The sequence below is a fragment of the Danio aesculapii genome, chromosome 4, assembly GCF_903798145.1.
Source record: "Danio aesculapii chromosome 4, fDanAes4.1, whole genome shotgun sequence".
Taxonomy (NCBI): Eukaryota; Metazoa; Chordata; class Actinopteri; order Cypriniformes; family Danionidae; genus Danio; species Danio aesculapii.
The window spans coordinates 5,303,543-5,312,180 of NC_079438.1; the positions used below are offsets into that span (position 1 = coordinate 5,303,543).

At 34.9% G+C, this 8,638-nt stretch overlaps 1 protein-coding gene and 1 pseudogene across 1 annotated transcript in view; one reads left to right on the plus strand and one right to left on the minus strand.

Moving 5' to 3' along the window:
- LOC130221935 (gastrula zinc finger protein XlCGF26.1-like) overlaps positions 1–8,638 on the plus strand; it is a 151,600-nt gene that overhangs the window by 62,848 nt on the left and 80,114 nt on the right. The gene's annotated exons all lie outside the window — the stretch shown is intronic.
- LOC130221893 (zinc finger protein 721-like) overlaps positions 1–8,638 on the minus strand; it is a 461,849-nt pseudogene that overhangs the window by 7,074 nt on the left and 446,137 nt on the right.

The following is an 8,638-nucleotide window of genomic DNA, read 5'->3' on the forward strand; positions in this document are numbered from 1 at the left end:
ATAAGAAACTTTTCAGAATTTACTGCTTGTCTATTAAAATATACTGTGTATTTAAATGTATTATAAGTTGTGTTTTTTTAATGTTTTTTTCTCCAGGCAGGTGATCAGGTAGAGGCAACAGAAGGAGCAGCATTAGGGCCATGGCTTTTATCAGACAAAGCAGAGACCACACCTGCCAGTCCACCAACTGAGGAGCTGGGGACTAATCAGAAAAGAAGAGGCAGGAGACGGGTTGCCAATTCTTCAAAATGGAAAGAATCTACCCGCAAGAAACTTTATCAGGAGGGCAAGGAACATGTCAACTCTACAAATAAAATGGCTTCAGCCAAACATGTGAGAACTTTGAAGAACTGTTCTATGTCATGTAAATTCAAATGTGCAAAAAAAGTTACCCCAGCTGAAAGGGAAAAATGCTTTACGGAGTTCTACGAGTTGAGTCAAAACAGAAAATATGACTTTATAGCCATGACTACAGACTGTGACAAAACAAAAAGGCAAACTTGTGATGAACCACAAAGAAAGCGTGCCTACATATTTAAGTACTAAACATAAGGGGTGAAAAAGTGAGAGTCTGTAAGCTGTTTTATCTGGGCAATCTTGCCGTCAGTCAGAAACCAGTGTATAACATACACATGAAAAAAAATCTGACTACTTCCACGCCAAAACCTGATCAAAGGGGGAAGCATCCAAGAAAAATGCATGGATGCAAATCAGAAAGAGGAGGTAAAGGCACACATCAGTTCATTTCCTGTTGTTGAGTCACATTACTGTCGTGCCAACACAGAAAGGCAGTACCTTGAGCCAACACTCAATGTTTCAAGGATGTATGATCTCTACAGACTTAAATGCAGTGAGAATGGAGATACTCCTGTGAAAGAATCGTATTATCGATTAATATTTAACACGGAGTTTAACCTAAGCTTCCATGCCCCTAAAAAAGATCGGTGTGATCAGTGTAAAGCATACGAGACCGCTGTAAAGCAAACTGTAACACATCTGAAATGTTTTGTTTTGGTCATTCATTCTAAAACACCTTAACTGTTTCAGTATTAATGGTAAAATATCATTAATGATCTCCAGAGCGTCTGGAGTGTGTCAAGAGCTTCTGTTCTTCGCATATCATGTGTTCAAACACCACCACGCGTTCATTGTGTGTCAGCACTGTCTTCTGATGCGCAAGTACATTTATTAAATAAAGAAAAGATTCATGTAGCTTCTTCTACCGCAGTAAATTCAGTTTTTACTGTTGATATGAGGCACCAGTTAATCAGGAAGTGACGATTTTGATCTCTTTGATTTATTGGATGAAAACGCTGATTTATTTGCACTTCTTTTATGCGGTATTCCAGTTTTGCACATAAATTTAATCAACATATTTGGATGGAAACATAGCTATTGCCTACATTTCAGTAACACAACAGTCATGTACGAGAATGGCTTGTCCTTTTTTAATAAACAATTAGCTTAAATTCACTGACCTTCAACAGGGACATGTACTGTTACAAGATTAATGGGATTATTATTCTTTCTAAAAACTATGGTTTAGTTCTGCTCACATTCTAAATGTGATATCAATCTCTACCAGTTGATTAATTATAGAAAGACACACGAGCGCACTTTTAAATCTATTAAAACTGATCAACGTGTCATCCGCAGAGTGAAACAACAAGCTGGACAGTCATCAGCTCTTTCTATTACAGCGAGCATCAACCAGATTTACACAATGGCTTGCCTTCTGCCCATCAGTAAAAGCTTGAGCTAAAGATTAAAGAGTAGATGATCAAGCAAAATTTAGTCATGTAAAAAAAATTATATAAACCCAAACTGTACATAATTTCTATGTTGAGGTCTGCACTGCAGGAATATAAAGTTGTCAATATAATAAACATACATTTTCAATGCATTAATATAAACATGTATACATAAATAACAGAACAATTTGAGTGAACATTTGCTCTGCACTAATGTAAATATGCAGGGTTTTTTTTTGTGCAGACTCAGGCGATGGTTACCTTCATCAAATGTACCACCTCCGTCTTTTGGCAAAAATCAGGCAGGCAACTTCTGTCAGACCACCAGTGCTGCTCAATAATTCCAAATGCATTTGTTTCAAGTAGCAAAAATGTAATGAATGGGATACCACCTCCAACTCATTTTCAACAAGGAAAACCCACCTAATTACAGGTAATTAAAACAACATAAAAATCGATATGAACTATGAGAAACAGACACGACTAGCATATAATTGGTATTCTTATATATAGCATAATAATACACCTTGTCCTTCATGGTAATGCGAGGAAACTTTTATAAACAACGAGTGTAATCTATCATCTGTTTACAGTGATCGCAGTGCTGTACCGGAAAGTTGACATGCGGGCTAATTGCAAACGCGGAAGAGATCTTGCATAGAGTTTATTAAAACTGTCAATCAAGTTTCAGAGTTTCTTACTTCATTGATCTTAAAGTCATTTTGGTCATATTGATAAGACAGATTTGAAAGCTGTTAGAAAAAAGTTATGGGGTAACAGCTAAACAGACAGCTGAATATTTGCCTCACAGACATAAGACCATACCTGCAAACACTTTTTTTCTCGGGATTCTCCCAAATTTCAGACCCATCTCCCATATTCTTCTGTCTTTTAGTTATATTCATGGCCGTTTTTTTCTCCATTGGCCTCTATTTTTGATTGCAAAGCCATGACAGCATATAATCATGCATTTATGATTGTTGGTGTTTTCTGTGACGACAGTCGACATTGCTTAATTGGTCTCCACCAATGGGACGGCAAAAAGGAAATGAGTGAGAGTATAAAGGAAGAGGAGGAGAGTTTAAGAGGGCAGCATTATGTGGTGTGTGGAAGAAAGAGAAGTTGACTGAACTGTTGCAGCATGGGGAAATGAGTAAAGAAACCGGGTCGAGACGAGCAGTGTAAACTGGCTGTGAGAAACAAAAAAGCGAAAGTACGTATCGAAGCAAAAGAGCAAAGACCGCTGTCTTGTTACTGAAGTGCTCATGACGTCTGTGAATGAGTGCGTCACCAAAGACTTCAGTCCAGTGTGTCCTGAACAAAATCAACTTATCGATTTATCTCGCTACAATTTTATTATGGCAAAAATAAAAGCAAAAAAAGGTACACTTACTTAAAAAAAAATACACATTTCTTTAGCCTGCTCCACAATTCACACATTACTGTCTGGCTAGTTTCTCTCCTTTGCTTATGCTAAAAAGGCAATAATGGTCCAACATTCCTGACCATTATCACCAATAAAGCCTAGAAAAACAGGGCATCAGTATATTGTAAACCGATAGGTTCAAATATTCCTTTCCAGTGATCTGTGCGTTTTGTTTTCGTGGAGTTTCAGTGCACTTTACTGACGCATTTCTAAAAACAGTTTGCGGAGAGAGAAAAGAGAGAATGGTTTTTGGCAATATGAGGAGACGACGCATCAAAATGCGTACATGCGGCCTTCGACCCCTGGGGGTTAAACACGCAGTTGTATCACTGCAGTTAATGACATTATGTAAGAGTCTAATTGTTGTTGTTCTGAGATTGTATGTAAAGCGGTCTACAAACTTGTTGCGATTGTTAAGCTGGCCTCTGCTGATGAAACTGCAAACTATCTACAGTAAACTTTCTTTTAATTGAATCTGTCTCCTGCTCTTCTTCATCTGATAGACTGGTCATTTTTTGGTTAAAACTGTTGGTCCCCCTACAAAGTGTATTTATGCACGCACACTATAATCTGCTCTTTTACTACACTGAACTCCAGATAAAAGAGAAACTTTTTTGAACAGGCCTATCTAAAGGGTTAATGCTGCCAACTGATGATCAACAGTAAAAATGACACATTTGACCTCTTCCCAACAGGGAAAACAACAACAATCTAGAATGCATGATTATTTGGTGTCATGGCTTTGCGGTTAAAAAAGTGTGGTTATAATGGAAGTCAATGGGTCAAAAACAACCAAGAACATAATAAAAGGGTATAGGGCTGCACGATTAATCGTATTATTATCACGATAACGATATTTGTGGCCTACAATCAATAATTAAATATCGTCACAATTTTACAGTATAAACACCAAGCCGTTATTTTAATGAGTAGAGTGTACGGATTGTACCGCAGAAAGACACTATCTAATTGTTTCAATATAAAAAAAAGTCATTGTGGCCCTTTTCACGTGGGTATTCAGGTTAGTTTTTTAGCAATCTGATGCAACTTTTATCATTTACAAGAAAAAAAATGCTATTAAAAGTTTCAGATCAATTAACTCAATTGATAAAAAGACTAGCCTGTTTTATGCATAAAATAATAAAATAGATAACTAATTTACATTTATTTCTGATTAGACCATGCTCTTTATTCAGTTTTAATAGGTATATACACGCTTTTTTTTTAAACAACATGATTAAAAACACATTAAAGACTAAACACATAAAATAAAACATTCACAAAGGTGTATCTTAAGGAAAAACACCAATTGACGGGCGCTGCTTTCGGTTTTAAAAGAATCAAGCAGATTTTAAAAAAATCTAATTTGCAGAAGAGAAATTACAAAAATTTAGCAAAAGGAAAAGATTAAATATATCAGGACTGTTAAAGAACATTCTACTTTATATATTCTTTCGACTCAATACAACAGCTAAGATTATGAATGACAGATTGTAAAGCAGTCTCTCCTGCATGCTTCAGTGGCGCGTCCCACTGTTTATGAATGAGGAGGCGGAGAGAATGCACAGTTTAATTTCACCTCAAGATATTGAAATAAAAACTAACACTGAACTGCTCATCACGCTCAAAAAGTTACACTAAGTTAAATGCAAAACTGTTGTTAGTTGCACCTGCAGGAAGCACAATGAACCGAACACGCCATTCTTTTAATTCAATATTCGTGAAGTATGTGACCCAACCGCAGATGCTTTGTCATGTTGGTCGTGACACTCTGCCTTATAACTTATTAGTTTATTACAATAATTACACTTAGCCTTGCCATGGTTCTTCACCAAATGTAGCAATGGTTTTGAGCACATCTTGCGATCCATCTCTAATCAAATGTTTAGATTATTATTAAAGGTGCTCTCAAGCGGCAAAGTTCCTGGCAGAGTAGCAGGTGAAAAGATGTATGAGAACTAGTAACAACTACTAGAAACAAGTTTTAATCCATAAAGAAGTTCATGAAAAAAAAAGAAATTGTGATCAACGTGACATATGCAAGCTGAAAGTACTAAGCCAGGGGTGTCTAAACTCTGTCCTGGAGGGCCGATGTCCTACAATGATTAGTTACAACCCCAATCAGACACACCTGGGCTAGCTAATCAAGCTCTTACTAGGCTTTCTAGAAACATTCATGCAGGTGTGTTGAGGCAAGTTGGAGCTAAACGCTGCAGGACACCGGCCTTCCAGGACCGAGTTTGGACACCCCTGTACTAATTCAACACGATCAACGTAATAGCAGATAGACTTCTACAAGAATACCGTATATCGTCAGCTCAGTTAAACTTGTTTAAATTTATTGTTTTATTTATTTTGTATAGCCCCAGTGCTGAAGAACACTTTACAAACAGTAGGAGAACAAGAAAAGCAACAAAATTAAGAAGGTAAAGAAAACGGGAGACTAATAATACATAAAAGAATGACAAAAGACATGAGAACAAGAACAGGAAAGAAACTCATTCCTGTCTTTCAATGAGTTATTATGTGCATTTAGCAGAACTAGGCAGCACACTCAGGGCTGCAAGATGGATTTAATTTAGTATTCTTATTATTAAAATATATCTGAATGAGGATCAAATGACTGAGTTGGTCTTTGAGAATGAAAATCAACCTGTTTGTTCCTGCAGATCTTCCTGTTTGACTGTGAATGTTTCTTCAATCTTCAGGTCTTCACTCTCCTCTTTAATAAACGCCATCTTTATAACAGTGTGGAGATCAGTCACTCCAGCAGGAGTTTTTCTCTGTGTTTGGACACTTTATCCTGTTTAAAATGAACAAAACAATGAACAGAAACAAAATAACTTCTCTTCAATTCTTGCTTCAACAGTTTCTTTTAATGAGAGTAATTAACAAAAAGATGAAAGAAACAAGAAATCATTGAGGTAAAGTTGGTTTTATATTCGCACATTTGTTCAGTGACAACTTGTGACATGGTCCCTGTATTGTTTACCATGGTACTTTGAGTCTGAAATCTCATCTAAGTAGGACTTGAAAACAACATTACTATTTATTTGACTGTGAACAATGTTGTATTTTGATTAGATGATTTCCCTGTTTAGAATTAGCAAATAATTATTAAAAAAGTTATATTAAGTTAGTTTAGGAGAAAGTCTGAATGTGCGAATATAAAACCAACTTTACCTCAATAAAGAAATCAGGTCTGAGCTAGAAACAATAGCCACAAATGAGCAGATTAAAACTAGCACTCTATTTCTTATATGTATACATAGAATGAACTGACATTATGCTACTAAATAAATTAAACCTTAATTAAAACATTTATTATACAGATTTCTGTTACTTTAATCAAACAATAGCCCTCGATTACTGCGAGTAAAATAGTACTATGTTGTATAAAGGGTAAATAATATTGTCAACAACATGTACATATTTTGAACCGGAGGGAAAACCTGAAACTTTAATCAATCGCTTTATATCTGTAAAAGCTTTAAAACAAACCTTTCTTCACTTGAATCACATCGCGGGAGCAGCGCAGCCTTATGACGTCACACGCAACGCCAAAATAAAAGTCCTTTTTGTTTAGCTTTTTTGCCACTGGCAGTTATGACTTATTGATACATTTCTCCCTCGTTTTCCACTTTACACAACAGATCTACTATCTCTCACACAGACACAGATATTCAGTATTTAAAGTTGATCAAAACCTTTAATCTAAACATTTTTAAGACAATTTTGAAACGTTTTTAGGGTCATTATCACTATAAAGTGCCTTTGAGACACCAAAATAAAGGTTTGAGATATTTTATTTAACCACATAGTTGTTATATTTATTAGACCTTAGGCTCCTGCACTTTTTACAAATAATCTGCAAGCAGAAAAACGGGAAACAACCCTCAAATTGTGTCAATCCTGTCATGAACAAATTCAAAGTAGTATAAGTATATTTTCATTGCAGTGTGATTATAAAATGTATATTTTCAGAAAGATCATGTGTCCCTTTACCAACCCAACTTCATGGAAAAAATCTATTTATAATAATGAAATAATGGACAAAACATTTATTTATTTATTTTTTAAATATGCAATCAGTGCATACTTTTCTAAATAAAACCAAGATCTAAAATACTTTGTCAAGATTTCAGACAATATTAACTGGCCCTTATTGGTTGATTAAGAAATCACACAAGATGTTTTGCTAAATAATTTGTTTATATTCATAAAATTTGAACATGACAGTGGAAAACAAGATGACAGGGTGGACATTAGCATGACAGGGTGGACAAAGGCTTTATTCAGTGAACTAAATATGGAGAAACATTTGAAAAACAACAGGTACAACAAGAAATATTAAAGGGTTCATATAAAAGGGTTGTAAAAGTTTTCAAGAATTCAACTTCTGTTTTCACTAACTACAGTGAATCACTGAGCCACCATGCTGCCTCCTCTGTTATCAGTTAGGTTTTATCAATATGCAAATGAATGGGAAAAAAAAAAAATTATTGTCCTTCAAATTAAACTAAATTTGCTAATGAATGTAAATCTTTATATTGTACACTGTATTGGAGGAGTGAAGGGAATGTTGGAGACAACTCAAGTTAAACACCTTAATACTGTTTTTTTTTTTTTTTTGGGGGGGGGGGGGGGGGGGTTCAGAATAAGGTAAATAATAAGATTACAGATGTTAACATAAATGTACAAATACTTAGGGCTGCAGTTTTATTTCAAACAGTCAATGAGCTCAATTATATGGACTTTAAAAGGATATTCTTTATATAGACTGAGACTGATATTGGCAAAAGGTTTGTATAGTCCACTCATATATTGCATCAACTAGTGTAGTATGTGTGTATAAGTGTTGTAACATAAAAAACATGAACTAATTAACAATAAAACAATAAATTAATAAATAAATAAAGTGTTAATAATAATGCAAATGTACACCCTGTCAATTTGTGACAGTGTGGACAATGACAAGGAGGACATTTTTGGCTAATTTATTCAACACAGGATGTATCTGAAGCTGATAAAGTGTTTCCCTGTTTAAGCTCTTTAAGATCTATACTTTAAATTTGATTTTTTTTTAATAGTAATTAATATTTTACCTATGAAAGGGTGGATGTGTTAAGCTTGACAACATTCAGTTTCAAACCCAATATGAGGAAAAACTGGAAACATTAGTGTAGATATTTACTGTGTGTACAGCAGATCTTTAAACCTCCTCTGAAGAAAAGCAAACTGGCTATGGGGAGGCTAATAAGTACACCAGAATACATCTTAAAGGGGCATTTATCACATCATGACAGGGTGGACAGAAATTTCAAGGACACGTGCAAAATGATTAATGATATTATTAAAACAAAATAAAAGTTATTAAAATGACTTCTCTTTAAAATAACTTGTTAAAGACAATAAGAATGTTTAAAAATCTTTTTTAACTTGATCTAATTTACCTACTTTT